The sequence below is a fragment of the Hevea brasiliensis genome, chromosome 4 (assembly GCF_030052815.1).
Source record: "Hevea brasiliensis isolate MT/VB/25A 57/8 chromosome 4, ASM3005281v1, whole genome shotgun sequence".
Classification (NCBI taxonomy): domain Eukaryota; kingdom Viridiplantae; phylum Streptophyta; class Magnoliopsida; order Malpighiales; family Euphorbiaceae; genus Hevea; species Hevea brasiliensis.
This window is the reverse complement of record NC_079496.1, coordinates 111,495,469-111,512,169: the sequence shown is the minus strand read 5'-3', so window position 1 is coordinate 111,512,169 and position 16,701 is coordinate 111,495,469. Positions and strand designations below refer to the sequence as shown.

At 33.5% G+C, this 16,701-nt stretch overlaps 1 non-coding gene and 1 pseudogene across 1 annotated transcript; one reads left to right on the top strand and one right to left on the bottom strand.

Moving 5' to 3' along the window:
• LOC131179496 (mechanosensitive ion channel protein 10-like) overlaps positions 1-10,335 on the top strand; it is a 14,989-nt pseudogene extending 4,654 nt beyond the window's left edge.
• On the bottom strand, positions 229-336 carry LOC131179822 (small nucleolar RNA R71). Its single transcript, XR_009148708.1, has one exon. It is a non-coding gene; the product is annotated as a small nucleolar RNA R71 (small nucleolar RNA).
• Positions 10,336-16,701: the final 6,366 nt, after the last annotated feature.

Genomic DNA, 16,701 nt, shown 5'->3' with positions numbered 1-16,701 from the left:
ACATCCTTCAGAAAATCCACACACACATCTTAAGAAGTTTGCTATGATTTGTGATATGCAAAAATAACCTGGAGTATCTGATGATACAGCAAGATTGAAGCTATTCCCATTCCCTTTGAAGGATAGAGCATTAGATTGGCTTGATTCTCTACCTCACATTTCTATTACAAATTGGGAGCAACTCACTGATGCATTTCTTGCATAATATTTTCCACCTAGAAAAACTCAAGAGTTGAGGAATCAAATGACAGCTTTCAGACCAAAAGAAGATGAAACTCTCTATGAATCATGGATGAGATGGAAGGAGTTAGAGAGACAATGCCCACATCATGCCATTCCAAAATGGATGATAAATTAGAATTTTTACACCAATGTTACTCCTGCAATTAGAGGGATTATTGATGCTCAAACAGAAGGAGAATTTATTATGAAGCAAGAAGATGAAGCTTATGAGCTGTTGGAGAAAATTGCAAAGAATACTCATCTTTGGAGTAGTCCAAGAGGACCAGCTCCAACTCAAAAAGGCAAGCTGCTGGAATGTATGATCTTGACCCATTCAATATGATTAACGCAAAGTTTGATGCACTTACAAATGTTTTGGCAAAGAAGATGGAAGATTTAAGTATGTTGGTTAGTTTATCATCATCTGGAAGTTCACAACAAGTTGCTTATGCAGAAGGAACTACCAACTGTGGAGTAGACTATAGAGAGCAAGCTACATATGTTGCTAATTATGGGAACAAATAGATGGGGAATCCTTACTCTCAAACATATAATCCAACTTGGAGGAATTATCCTAACTTTTTATGGGGAAATCAGCAAAGCCAAGTCCCAAATCAGAATTTTCAACCACAACAGTAACAAGGAATTCCGTATCAACAAAATAGGCAACCATTGCCTAATTTTCAGCAGAGAAACATGAATCCTCCACAAAAACAGCAAGAGCAAGGTTCTACCATAGAAGCTTTATTACAGCAAATTCTTGCCAATCAAACTAAGCATGATGAAGAGATGAAAGAAATGAAAGTAAGGCTAGAAAAGATGCAAACACATAAAAGAATGCTAAAAAACCAAATTACACAACAAGCATCTTTCTCAGGTATCAAGTCTTTTGGGAAACTTCCTAGTCAGACAGAAAACCCAAGAGAGCAATGTCATGCCATTACACTGAGAAGTGGTAAAATAGTGCATAATGAAAAGAGTGAAAAAAGTGAGAAGAGAGAAAATAAGAGAGAAATTGATGGGAGTGAAAAACAAGAAAGTAAGAAAGAAAGTGCAGAAAAAGGTAAAGAGAAAGTTGAAGAGAAGGAAGAAAAGTATATACCTCCAAAGCCCTATAAGCCACAACTTTCCTTTCCATAAAGATTTCAAAAAGCTAAGCTTGATAAGCAATTTGGGAAGTTCTTAGAGGTTTTGAAGAAGCTATACATAAATGTGCCTTTTATTGATGCTCTTTCACAAATGCCTTCTTATGCAAAATTCTTAAAAAAATTCTCTCAAACAAGAGGAGACTTGAAGACCATGAAACTGTAGCTTTGACAGAAGAATGTAGAGCCATACTCCAGAGGAAACTTCCTCCTAAGCTCAAAGACCCCGGAAGTTTTTCAATTCCATGTCATATTGGAGAGTCATGTTCTACAAAAGCTTTATGTGATTTAGGGGCTAATGTTAGCCTTATGCCCCTCTCCATTTATGAGAAGCTCAATATGGGAGATCTTAAGCCAACCCACATTTCTCTTCAGTTAGCTGACAGATCAATTAAGTATCCGGAAGGGATTTTGGAGAATGTGCCTCCGAAGGTTGGGAAGTTTTATATACCTGTTGACTTTGTCATCTTGGACATGGAAGAGGATTCTAATATCCCAATTATCTTGGGTAGGCCCTTTTTAGCTACAGCAGGAGCATTGATTGATGTTAAGGGAGAAAAATTGACTCTCAAAGTTGGCGAAGATCAATTGGTTTTCAATATTAATAACACCATGAAGAAGCATCATTCTGAAGCTGATACTTGTTTGAGAATCGATATCATTGATGAGCTTGTTGAAGAACATTTCAGAAAGAGATATCTCGAAGATCCACTTGAAAATTGCTTAGTTCATGGAGGAAGCATAGACAATGATAATCCTAGTGTGGCTACATATGCTCAACACTTGGAGAGTAGTCCACCATTCATTTTTGCTCCAGTTTTTCAAATTAAACAAGTGGAGAAAAGTGAAGTCAAGCAACTATCTCTCAAGGAAAAAGATGTACCAAAGCTGGTCAAGAAAGAAATTGTTAAGACTTTTAGACAAAGCAATAGGGATCTTCTCATGTGATGGAAAGAAAATGAAGTATAGATTCATTGAAGCACCTATTGAAAATAGAGGCAACAATTTCCAATTTCAGTCACCATGAAACATGACAAGGGTCAAGCTAAGGACCATAAATTAGCGCTCTTGGGAGGCACCCCAAGTTCCTTTATTTTGCTTTTGTTGATTTACTTTTATTTGCATTATTTCTGTTTTTGTTTTAAATCTCCCCAAATTCAATTTTTGACATTGTTGAATTTTGTCTTTTGTAGATGTATTTCAAAGAGTGAAGGTTGTTGCACTACTGGGGAGTCACTCTTAATCTAATATTTTATCCATTAACTCTTCCAAGATTGATTTATTTTCTTTGTTTTCTATGCAGGATCCCTTCTTGGCTTATGCAGAAAAACCTTCAGCAAAAGGTTCTGCAGCATATGCTATTTGCTTCTTTGTTGAGGTTGGGTGTATTTATTTTATATATCTGTGCTTATCATGATGATATTATGGTAAGTGGGTCATTTTTATGGTTTTGAACTTAATTGGGTTGTGTGATTCAATTTGAGCATATTGCATTTAATTGGCATAAATTGGAGTGCCTATTTTCTTTGGTGAATAAGTGCAACTTTGTGCAAATTCTTATTGAGCTGTAATGTGCTAGAATGTTAATTTGCATAATTTGAGTTGAAATGGCACTGTTCACAAATATTTCTTATGCAGAACTTGCTATCACAAATTGTATGGTGCAATTGAGATGGACTTTGCATTTGTTAATGTGTTTTTTATGATAATTTTTCATGATTTATGCTTCACAGGGTTGAATCTCTTCATTCTCATGCATTTTCCAATTTTTCAGTGCACTTCTGTTGTGATTTGAATCCTGTTTAATTGTATATAAGTAACTGCATAACTTGTGCAGTTTTCGAGTCTTAGTTTGCTTTAAATTTTCATTCCTGCCAAAACCTGCATAAGTTCTTGCATAACTTATGCAATCCTGCATAACTAAATTTTTGTCATTTCCAGTTTTGTTGAAATCTGCATAAATATGTGCATAACTTATGCGCTCTTGCATAACTTAATTTCCTGAAATCCTCATTTCTACAGAATTCTACATAACCAAGTGCATAACTTATGCACTACTGCATAACCAACTTTACTGGAATTTCTTTTCTATTGAAATCTGCAAAAGAGCATGCACAACTTATGCACTCTTGCACAACTAATTGCCGAAACCTGCATAAGAGCCTGCATAAGCAATGCACCTCCAATTTCACCTTATGCACAAATTCGCATGTCCTGTGCAAACAAAAAATTTTTCACACACCCAACTTCCCACCTTCCACTTCCCGTCTTTACTGTTCACAACCTGCCCTCTCCCTATTTTTCTCGGCACCATTTCTTCCTCTACCTTTCTTTCTCTCTTTTTTGTCACCCAAAACCCTATATTTGTTCCCATTTCTTCTCTTTTCTTCTTCTCTTTGTCTATCTCCATCATCATCAATCTTCATGGAAACCCCACGCCCTTTGCCTCATGGCTCTCCCCTCCAAGTCATTCCCCTTGCCATCCAAGCCCCGAATCTCGATTCCCCTCCACCACAAACCTCTCCACCTCCTCAACCATCTACCTACAAAAGGAGAATCTAGTCCAAGAAAACCTGACCCATGGCATCTGCACCACCTCCCACAAAGCGGAAAGACCTGCCTGCCACTCCTACTTCCTAGCCTCCACCCAAAAACCCTAGGGCTACGACTCCCACACAAAGAGGGTCAAGTGCTTCTGCCTCTAACCCACAAGCCAAATCTCCTTCCTCTAGCAAGAAGTAATCTTCAGCAGCTGCAACACAAGTATCTAAATTGCCTTGGCCTCTTCTTGATGCAACCCATAAGGCAACTTTCAAGTGTTTAAAGGACAGAAAAGTGCAACCCACTAGGTGCATTTCTGCAGATGCCCTCAAATCTGTTGGTTTATTTGATAGTGTTGTTGCCTATCTTGATGGTCTAGGTTGGATGGAATTTGTGCATAGACAGGAGTTAGTTTATCCAGCCCTAGTTTTGGAATTTATATCCTCATTTTCTGCTCCCTTGAAACTGCATGAGATGGATTACAAGCCAATTATGAAATTTAGGTGCTTAGGGCAGGATAGGGAGTTATCATTGGGCCAATTTTATACTATCTTTGGGTTTGCTATTGATGGATTATTTAGTGTCCCATATACAAGCACAGAGGTAGCAGATAAAGGAGTTTGGAATGCTGTTCAGTTTTGGAGAGATATTACAAACCAATCTCAAGGCTTTCATGCTGGCAGATCCAAGACATCCCAAATAATAGACCCAGCCCTTAGATTAATACATAGGCTTATTACTAGCACCATCTTTGGCTGAGGGACTAGCTCAGGTGCTATTGGAAAATCTTATCTCTTTATGCTTTGGTGTGCTTTTCACAAAGTCAAACTTGCTCCTGGTTACTTCTTTTGTGAACATGTGTTGCACATTGCTACCAAATCTATAGGTGATATTATCATAGGTGGACTCATAACTGTTATAGCCAAACACTTTGGCTTTGACTCGGAAGAGCATCCCTTACCTGCACTTACAGATACTCTATATTTTGATGCTCCTCACTAATTCAAGACTGGCTTCAGTTTGCCACCATCTGACACTGCACAGCCAGCAATAGACACAGGACCATCAGCACAATCAGGACCATCTGCACAGCCAGAAGAATAATTTGCACCACCAGTCCCACAGCCTTTTGTTGATCCTACACAACCTGCACAGTCTGCACAAGATATCCCAGTAACATCTGCACAGCCAACACCCTCTGCAGCTGGACCCTCTTCCTCCATAGCACCCCCTCCCTTCAACACTAAAGCCTTATTCACTTATCTTGAAAGGCTTAGTGATGATATATATTTTGTGGATAGGAAACTTGAATCTAGTCTTGATACCCTTAAGGACCTTCATGATCATCTCTTCAATCTTGTTATGGAGACTAGGGATAAACAGAAAGAGTTGAAAGAGATGATGAAGTAGCTTATGGCTTTTCTGGGTATGCCACCTCCACCTCCACCTCCATCACCACCTCCAGCACCATCCCTTCAGTAGCAACAATCTCCATCCAGTCCACTAGCAACTCCCTTGGACAAGGGCAAAACCATAGAAATAGATTAATTTTTTGTTTTGTTCTTGTTCAACTTCTAGGAGTTTTTATTTTTAAATGTGCTAGAACAATTTTAGTTTGTTTTGAATTCTATTTCCTTGAAATACAATTGGATGGATATTCCCTTGGTTTTTCATTGTTTCTATTTGCCTTTGTTGTTCCTTTATGCATGCTTGTCAATAGATTGCATATATTTACATACCTATGCAGTTGTTTTCAAGTTTTCCCTTGATATATCATTATGCTGCAGCTATTTAGTATATTGCACAGGCTATAAAACTGCTTATGCAGCTGCTTTTCAACTTATATTTCTCCTTATGCAACTATTCTGCATAGCCTGTGCAGTCTCTTAGGCAACTCATGCCATCCTGCACAGCTTGTGCAGTCTCCTTATGCAACTGTTCTGCAAAGCATTTATTTTGCATAACCTGTGCAGCTTCCTTATGCATCATCATCATCTTTTCTTTTCACATTTTAGATGCTAAATTACTGCTCTATGCCAAGTACCTCCTTATCTTTGCTTTTAAATTTAATAATTCCTGGTTATTCCTCTTTGCTTTGAATTCTCCTACTGCACTACCTTAGACATTGAGGACAATGTCTAATTTTGAGTTTGGGGGTGTGCATTTCAATTTTTGCTAAATTTTTCACATTTTGAGTACAGGAACATCTCATCCCATTTCATTTGCATATATATATTGTAAATATTTTACATACACAATCATACATACATGTATAGCACATTCACATACACATTATACATCACTTAGAAATTGTACATATTGCATACAAATATATTTCTTCCATTTAGTTAATGCATTGCTCACTTTTAGGAATCATGCATTCATGAAATAAAATCTTTTGCCAAATCCCTTGAGTAATAAGAAGTTGCTTATGAGAGTGATTTGACTTACCTCTAGTTGGGTTTGTGGATTGAAAGTTTCCTAAGAGGCAAAATTTTGAAGTGTGCATCCTCTGCCTATATCTTCTTAGCCAAAAAGCCACCCAACTAGTCATTTAAAGATTGGAGTGCTTAGAGAAAGCTATAGGATAAAAGGTAGTCAAGTGATGTCTCACCAATCCTAGAATAAATTTTCTAAACTTTTCAAGGCGAAATACCAGCTTATACTTGAAATGGGAGATGATTAGGCATTCTTTGATTGCAGCCTTCTTATTTTAAACTTTTAACCTTCCCTTTATTACAACTAACTCTTGTAAACCCCCTTGAGCCTTTATATTGCAAATTTTTCTTGAAACCCTTATTACTACCTAGCCAATGAACTAAACACTCCAACCCTTTTTATGAGAATAATTATTTATAATATTAGATACACTAAAAAAAAAAGAAAAATAATAATAATAAGAGGGAGAAGTAATGCTTGTCATCTTATAAAAGTGCTAGTATATGTGCTTTTCACTATTGTTATTCAAATTGAAAGAAATCCACCCAAAGTAATTAAAAGAAATGAGTTTGGCGGTGGTATTTTTAGGGACAATTGTTAAGAGAAAATACAAGATTCAAATTTAAAATGTCAAAGTAGTCCCTTATCTTTTGTATTTTGTAAAATATGCTAGCACTTAGTCAATTTTAGTGTGCACTTCTTTCTCCTTTGTGCTTTGATATATACCCATAAAAAAAATTAAAAAAAAAAAAGAAGGTGTACCTTATATTTTCAAGATTAAAAATATTCTCATACTTTGAATCCCTTTTACCCTTTTCTTCTTAGCCTCATTTTAAACCCCTTAGCCCCATTACATCCCTAAAAAGACCTTTGATCTCTTGATAATACTTGCTACATTAGTGAAGATAGGAGTAGAGAGTTTGCCTATGGGATTGGAGCATATTCATACATCCATCAAATTCCACCATTCTATATAGAGACATTTTGATTATTGATTATTCTAGAATTCTTTTTTAGCATGACTTTCTCTTTTAATTAGTTGGTTTGGGAATTTTGGATGATAATTGACTTGATGGCTAAGCGGTGAAAGCTTGGATAAGCATTAGATTCTTTGCATCTTGAAGGATGGGTATATGGATTGTTGGTATGACTAAAGGTATGTTAAGTTACTTTAATAGGTGATTTTCATAGCTCTTTGGATAAGGCACCCCTAAAATTGCATTATGTTTTAAAGTTTGCTTGAGCACAAGCAAATATTTGAGTTTGGGGGTATTTGATACATGCATTTTGCATAGTCATTTAGGTTTAATTTTATGGCCATGTCATTTATTTGTTAGTCACTTTTAGCTAATTTTATTAGTTATTTAGATAGTTTTTCATAATTGTCAATTTTTGGGTTAAGTTGTAATTTTATTTTGTTTTGTAGGTAAAATGGTATTTTTGAGGGACTAAAAAGAAATTGTGCCAGTGAAAAGTGATTCCCATAGCTAAAAATGTCAAAAATAAAGCTTGAAGGTTGAATAATGCAAAATTGCCGAAACTTGCATAACCTGCTGCACAAGTTGTGCAGTTCTGCACAAAAAGAAGAAGCAATTTTTTAAACCTGCCGAAACCTGCATAAGTTATTGCATGACTTATGCAGATTCGCTCCTTGCTTATGCAGCTTCATAGAATCATGCATAACTAGCTGCATAACTTATGCAGTTCCAATCCTCACTTATGCAGCATCACAGAAAGAGCACCAAACCTGCCAAAACTTGCATAACCAGCTGCATAACTTATGCAGTCCGCTTATGCAGTTTCATGAAGGACTCCAAAGCTTGAAAAACCTGCACAACCAACTTGTATAACTTATGCAGCATCACGATAAGCACCTAGAACCACCAATTTTGCATGGAACCTGCATAAGAAGCTTGCATAACTTGTGCAACTCTTCATAATAAGCTGGCAGAAAGATTCTCTCACGTGAACTTCACCTCAAACACACTATTTTAGGGCTACTTGTAAGAAGAATATAAATAGTGTCCTTATCTCATTTTGTCAAAAAGAAGAAAGGAAGGAAGAAAGAGGAAAAAGGCAAAGGAACAGTCAGAAAACAGAGCAAGAGGCGTCACTCTCCATTTCTGAACCAGATTTGGAGTTTCTTCTTTTTTTCACTACTTTCTACCTTTCTTATATTAGGTTTCTTAGTTTTTAGCATAGTTTCAAGTTTTATTTCCATATTTACTCAGAATTTTTTGTAATTATTATAGATAGTGAGTAGTTTTTCATAGATTCTGGAGTTGGGATATAATATTTAAGATGTTTTACGGATTTTGATTGGATAATCTATATTTTGTAATTTTTATAAGGTTTTATCTATTTCTTGTGTGCTTAATGACATGCTTAGTGTAGGATCTCATTAAGTATTATTCTTAATCCATGGTTGAAGCACCGAAAGGAGAAAACCCTGTGATAGATAATCAAAAAATTTGACTTGATTAACTTAGATCTACAAATAGACTAAGGAGTAAGAGGATTTACAGATTAATAAAGGAACCTAATGGGTCTTGATTAATTTTAACTCCACAAAAGTAGATTAAGTTAATTAAGGCACTATTTGTCTCACTCGAAAGGGTATTCAGAGGATTTAATAATTAATCTCCTTAAAACCCATAATTTCCATAAGATTGAATAACCAATTTAAAAATCCCAAAATAGCTTGAATATAAATTCCCAAACTCCGGAATCGCCCTTTTATCATTGTTAATTTCTAATCGAATTTAATTGCTTGTCATTTTAAATCTTGTCATATTTCAATTTGCTCATTTCAATTTACCGTAAATTTAGTTGAATCTTCATATTGGTAATTAGATTATTAATTTTGCATATATAGATTTCACACCTCAATTTCTATCAATCTATTTATTGAATTTCAAAATTAGCTTGAATTAGTCAATTTTTATATCAAAAATTCAATCATTAACACAACTTTTCGAAGGAACAATAACTTTTCTATATTACTTATACGATCCATGCACTTGCAGTTGGGCCACATTAAGTGACAATTACTTTTTATCAATTTCTTGTATGCAGGTTGACATTTACAAGGACCACGACTCACTGAATAACACCTTAAAACATAACAAAACAGCTATTGACAAGCTGAACTTGATTGCTTCTGTGATCGCGCTGATTGTAGTAGCAGTTATGTGGTTGCTTTTCATGGAAGTTCTATCCACCAAATTACTCTCTTCATGTCTTCCCAACTATTGCTAGTAGTTTTCATGTTCGGTAACACTGTCAAGAATGTTTTTGGCGCTGTTATTTTTGTGTTTATGGTTTATGCCTTTGATGTTGGTGATCATTGTGTCATTGATGAGGTACAGGCAAGTCCTTAATCTTAATTGGGATAGAGCGGTAATTAATTCTACTAATTGGGAAGTAAATTTCATGCATAATAATTTGATACAAATTGCAGATGGTCGTTGATGAGATGAATATATTGACTACAACATTTTTGAGATGTGATGGTGAGAAGATATACTATCCAAATTCATTTTTAGTTTTGAAGCCCATCAGCAATCTCTAAAGGAGCCCACCAATGAGTGAAAGTGTAGAATTTGCAATTAGTCTTCGTACCTCAATGGAGATTATCAACAACCTAATAAATTATGTTTATATGAACTTAATTTGGTTTTGACTAAGAGATGTTAAAAAAATCTTGCAGGTATTTGGAGAGTAATCCGAGGAGGTGGCGTGCTGAACACAGTGTACAGTTCAAGGAGATTGAGGATGTGAATAAGATGAAGGTAGCTTTCTTTGTTAATCAAACCATAAACTTTCATTATTTTGGAAAGAGGGCCAAGCGGGATCAGAGCTAGTGCTACAGATGAAGAAAATTTTTGAAGAGCTTAAGATTGAATATAGTCTTCTGCCTCAACAAGTTAACCTGAGCTATGCTGGCTCTGCACCATCAGCACCTCCATTTCCTGTGCGGCAATCTTAACATTGGGGAAAAACTCAAATACTCTCTCATAGTCTGAAAATAACTTTAATTTTACTGAATTAAAGCTTGAGATACTCTATTTTCAGAATGGAATTTTTGTCATCTGGCTGCCGACTATGTTTTGTAGCATTTATTTGATTGTGGGTCTGTGGGGGATAATTTGAGAAGGAATAATTGAATAACCTGAGCGAGACCATTACAAAGATAGCAAAAGGGAAATAAATAAATAATGAATAACTAAGCAGGTGGTGACCACAAGCCTTCCATGCAGGCTTTTTTCATTGGATCATTGATGACTGAACTGCCAATAATTTTCTTTATATATATATATATATGAAGGATTCCCAATAATTAGATGTATTCGTTTTTTATTCAATACTGTTTTATTTAAAAATTAAAATTAAAATTAAAATTTTAAGAATAGACTTAAAATTAAATTAAAATTATTTAATATATTTATAATTAAAATTACTTAAAAATTAAAAAATTAAAAAATAATATTAAATTATATATAATTATACTTAAAGATAAATTTTTGAAGAAAAATTAAAATAGCAAATAAAAATTTAGTTGGTTACTATTTCATTTTTATAATAATGATTTTTTTTAATTATAATATAATATAATATAATTCTTTAATTTAATTGGAAATCCCAAAAATCGTGTACATCAATATTCTGAAACTATCACAATTGATATTTTTTTTATATATATTTTAGATGGACGACCTTCAATTGAGCAAATTTATTTCAGGCTGCGAAGATAGTGATGGTTGACAGGAGACCATACGACACAGATTCCCTGGATCGAAATGGGTGAACTTTTTCTTTCTTTTTTATTTAAGACTGAATAGGGAAATTATAGGTTAAGCATTGAATTCTTCACATGACACCAAAGGACATTATGTATAATTAAGTATACTATACGAGACAAAAATAAGTAAATGAGTTATAAACACATTATGTATAATTATTCTTATTTTAAAGTCATTATATTTATTTAATGTTTTGATATTTGAGAAAATTTAATTTTTAGTGCCTCTCTACTAGATGGGGCTTTTGTGTGTTTGCTTTGGGATGCACGCTGTAGTCAGCTTCTTGATCCGAGTGGTGAAGCTCTTCGAAGTAAGTTGGCAGGCAGCTTCGACGGTTGGTACTATTTTTAGTCATTGTTGCCTAGCCCGTTCTCGGTTCGTCCGGCAATGGTCAAGTTCTTGATTTTCTGTCTTTGATGCATCTCCCCGGCTTTCCTCATCGGAGCTTTAAGTGTGAGTAGGAAAGCGTGTTTCTTTCTACATGTTAGTTTCTCCAATTTGCCTGGCTGCTTTCTCCTTTGATGGCAACTGATGTATTGCTGGTGGAAGAGGCTATGGTGGCTGTGGTTAAATATGGCAGAAGGTCCCTGATGAAAAAGGGATATGGGTTAACCCGATTAGTCTAAGGCTTCAAGTTTCTTTTGATTTTGGTTCTCTTCTGAGTTTAGATTGATTTGATGTAATTTTTATTTTATGGACTTGGCCTAGTAATCCTTATTTTAGTTAGGGGTGGTAATTTTGGATACGACCTGTGAATACGACACGAACACGACATGAAAATAAAAATTTAGGGTTTGGGTTAGGTTTATTCATGTTTGTGTTAAATTTGTGTCAATCCATTTATGACATAGTTATAATCATGTCGTGTCACGGGTTAACCCGCTAATCTGACTTGACACATTTATAACACGATTTAATATTCGTGTCACGTGTTGATCCGTGACCCACTAACCCATTTGATCCACTATAACGCATGAACCCACTTATGTAGCCTGTTAAATGGATTAAGTCGTGTCAAACCGTGTTAAATGAATTATTTCGTGTTAAATGGGTCATATCGTGTTGAATACGTCTAATACAATTTAATATTAATTGTATCGTGTCGTGTAACCCGTATAATAGAAGGATCGTATTCGTGTTTAAATTTTTAACACAATTTATTAATCATATATTGTTCATGTCGATTTTAATCGTATTTGTATGGTGTGTTGACACAACACAAACACTATCCATTAATTCGAATTGCTATCCCTAATTTCAGTAATGAAATATCATTTACTAATAATAAAAAAAAAAGTGCACTTCCCCGATAAATCGAATATTTTAAATTAAATGAGGTGTTATTTCCACTAAAGGGTGAGTACTTTTCCTCATAGAATAGGTCTTGGATGGAGTTGCGTGTCTTTTTTTTTTTTAGCATGAAATAAAATTTCATTAAATTTGGAGAATGAATGGCAGAGTATAAGTCATTGAATTCAATGGGGAAAGTGAATGAGTGCGTCGATGTAAAATTCAATTAAATATGAAATCACCTTACTTAAATTTGAACTAATCATGGCAAAAAGTTAAAACTAATCAATTAAATAGTTAATTATTTATTTTTATAAATCTTTTAAATTCCTTTATGATATTTAGTTATGAAATTCTTGACACAATTTTATTTAATTTTACATATAAACAATTAAATGAAGTCAAATATTATAACTTTTTGTATTATTTTTTTCCAGATAATATATTAATATAAATTTTTCTTTAGTATTGTGTATACTTTTTAAAAATTATTTAGAGGTTCTTTGCTAATTTGGAACATATATTTAGGCTCCATTTGAGTTATAAAAAATTAACCCAGAAATGGAAATGAATGAAAATAATTCCCTTTATGGTTGTTTAGAAACTCATTTTTTTCATTTTTATTCTTATAAATTAGGGAAATCAATTTTCACAATTAAGGAAATCATCATTCCTCTTTTAACCTAGAAATAAAAACACAGGAATGAAAATGATTAGCTTGTTAAAGGCTAAATGCTGGATCTTACAAATGTATTTATTATGATGTTTTAATTTATGTTTTCATATTATTAATTAAAATAAAAAAATATAAATAATTCAAATAATTAATTAAAAAAATTGTAATTACAATTATAATAATTAAAATAATTATAGTAATTAAATATTTTTATATTTCAAATGATTAATTAAAACTTATAATTATAATTATAAAAATTATATAATTATAATAACTAAAATAATTATAATAATTAAAATTAAACATTATAATTATAATTAATTATACTAACTAGAATGAAACATGGTAAAAATATAATTTTCATATTTTCATATAATTGATTTGTGACGCCCTTTACCCATCTACTGTATAGATGAGCAAGAAGTGCCATATTCGGTGTCAGAGCACTCTATCTTATCTTATCATGTCCATTGTAAACTTTTAATATCATTTAAATGTATTCTATGTGTAGAAATTTTTTTTTTATAACTTATTTATATGGAGACCTGAACAGAGCATCCCCTGTTTTATTAGCATCTGGCGGATTCCACTAATCACTTATTTATATATTCATATCCATTTCACACGTTTCCATATCATATTCTCTTTTATCATATCATTTATAACTATTTATGAGGTCTCAATAATATCATCTATTGCATTCATATAGAAATTTATAGATAATAAATTACAAGTTTACATTACAATCTCAAAATGGAATACATCATGTGTTTATGTACAATGAACAAAAAATACAAAATCTAGACATACATGGGCCCTACCAAAAAGAAATACAACTGTAGAGGTGACTAATAAATACTTGCAGATCTGATCAGTCTCTGTGTGAGCACTACTACTGCGGTTGCTGGAACTGATCTCCAGCACCCACGCGATGAAAAATCAACGCGCTAAGCATAACGCTTAATGGTGCATAATTTATAATAACAATAATTTAATAATTGAAATAATAATTGCAATTCATAATTTCTTGGTCTTTTACATTTTTATTACACTTTGAAAACAATTAAAATTATTGGGATCTTTTCTGTTTACTTATGGTATATTCAGTATTAATTAATAATTATCAATGCCCAAGAAACCTATAATAATTTATAAAAGCTGGATGCACGGGAGTATATGGGTTAGACAGCCATATGTCTAGCTTGTATACATCTGTTAGGCACGAGACCCGCTGTCAGGCACGAGACCCGCTGTCAGGCTTGTAAAGCCAGAAATAAAGTAGGCACAATGGCCAGTAAGTAGGCATATAGCCTATAGAACAATCATACCAGACATATATTGTCAGTTCATGATTTTCTCGGTAGGCAGTACTGCTATCTATAGTCCCTAATTGGTATACCAAATTATCCAAACTAAATAAATAAGTCTATGTATACTATAGGTAATTAAGCATAATTTTAATTATTTTAGTACTATTCACTGTTACTATTTTCTAGTACTGTTTAGTTATACCATTAATTTTATATTAATAGGATATTAGTTTCAATTTACATATTCATATCATTTTTAATATTTAATTAGCCTTATGAGTATTTTAATTATCATGTATAGCATTTTTCCCATGAACCTTTCTTTAGATTCATTTTGATGTATTATTTTTATCTAGGAATTTGGTTAGGTTAGGATGTCTATTTGATCACACTTTCTACATAACAATTGCTTCTCTATGTTTAAACTTGAATTTTAGTTTTTGAATCACTCAATTTGGGGTTATAAAACTCAAGTTATGATCAAAATACCATAACTGGTCACTTTGCCTCTAAGCTATCCAGAATTGACAATTCCTAGTCAATAAAATTTGACCAGTTATTTGATTATTTTATGGTCATTTTTAGATTTAGGTTCCTTCATACGATTTGTTCCTCTATGTCTTAGGGACTCCCAGGTATAATTTCATAATTTTTCAAGCTTGGTATAGTGAGTTATGGTCAATGTATTGACCTGGACTCTTAATCCTATAAAGGCAATTGGGCAGTATGTTTGACCCTCTTTTTAGGGTCTTTACACTTAGAATTTAGGAAAGATGTCTAAATCAATGTTGTAGCCCTAAGTATCATGTTTTCATATCATAATTGCACATTTCAAATGGAATTTGCTAATGGGAGTTATAGCCAAATGAACACACGGGTATCAAATGGCATTTTGGGTTCAACTTAACATTTTTCAAATTTCAATTCCTAAATTTGGCTAATATTTTCCCTATGATGCAATGGCTTTTGGAGCTTGGTCAAAATATAAAAATTGTTGAGCTATATCTTATAAAGCTTTTGGCACTAGTTTCACTTCATTTGCAACTTTGGAGACTAAGTTATGGCATTTTTACCAAAACTGGTCAAGCATACCAAAGGAACAGTATTTTGGTCAATTTATAGGTTGGCAGTTTTAGTGACCCAATTTATGTTAACAATTTGACTTGGTTAAAGGAAAAACTGAGTCAAGTGGTCTTCATGAAAAGTATAGCCCTATGTCTAAGCTTTCCATTAATGTAAATTTTAGGTCATTTGGACCAATATAGAGAGAGTTATGACCAAATGAACATGTACTGTTTATTTGGTCATTTTCTGAGTTACAGTGTTTGGTCATCCGGGTTTGGGCAGAGAATTAGTTATGATTTTGATAGAATTTGGGCAGGGTTTCTTCTTGAAAAATGAAGGTTTTGATGTCATAAAACACCTCTAATTGGCCTCATACCAATTGGGACAACACAAAGAGAGATATGGCAATAAAAAAATTACTGGATTCAACAGCAACACAACTTGCAAGCAAAAGCACTCCCAATTTCAATCTCCTCTTTCTTTAAAACTCCAAATAAGTATATATGGCACTTCTATAAACATCATTCACAACTCAATTAGGTCAATTTCAAAAATGTCACAAAATCCCCAAGCATTTACACAAACTCTAGTTTTCAAAGTTTCAAATTTACACAAACCCTACACAATCAAACTCTCAAACATTTTAACTCATCACATATTCTCATGGAACTATTTTTCATCACTTAAAAGCAACAAACCTTAAGTTCCATGGCTGCCAAAAATTAAGAGTTCTTTCCTTCAAATTTTCTTTTTAATTTCATGCAAATTTTCACTTGATATAGCATGATATTCATGCTTAAAGAAGAGATTAAGAGTTTAAAGCACTAACCTTTGTGGTGACCCAACTTCAAGCTTCCTAAACTTCAACTTTTCTCCTCTTTATGGGTATCTATAGCTTCCTTAGGATGTAGGCTAAATTTTTAATGAAGGGGACTATGGGTTTTGGTGTGTGGAGAATGGGAGATTCAAGCTTGAAGCTTGAATAAAATTGGTGGAGAGGGGGCACAAGGGTGGATGGTACAAGGAGAAAGAGAAGAAGAAGAAGAAGAAGTGAGTTGGTGGGGTTTTGTCTCTTATGCTATATGTATTTATATATTTATGTGTACTTAATTTGTTTTAGTTTTTATAAACCTTTTTCTTTTCTTTTCCTTTCTTTTCTTTTCTTTTCTTTTCTTTTCTTTTCTTTTCTTTTCTTCTCATTTCCGTAATTC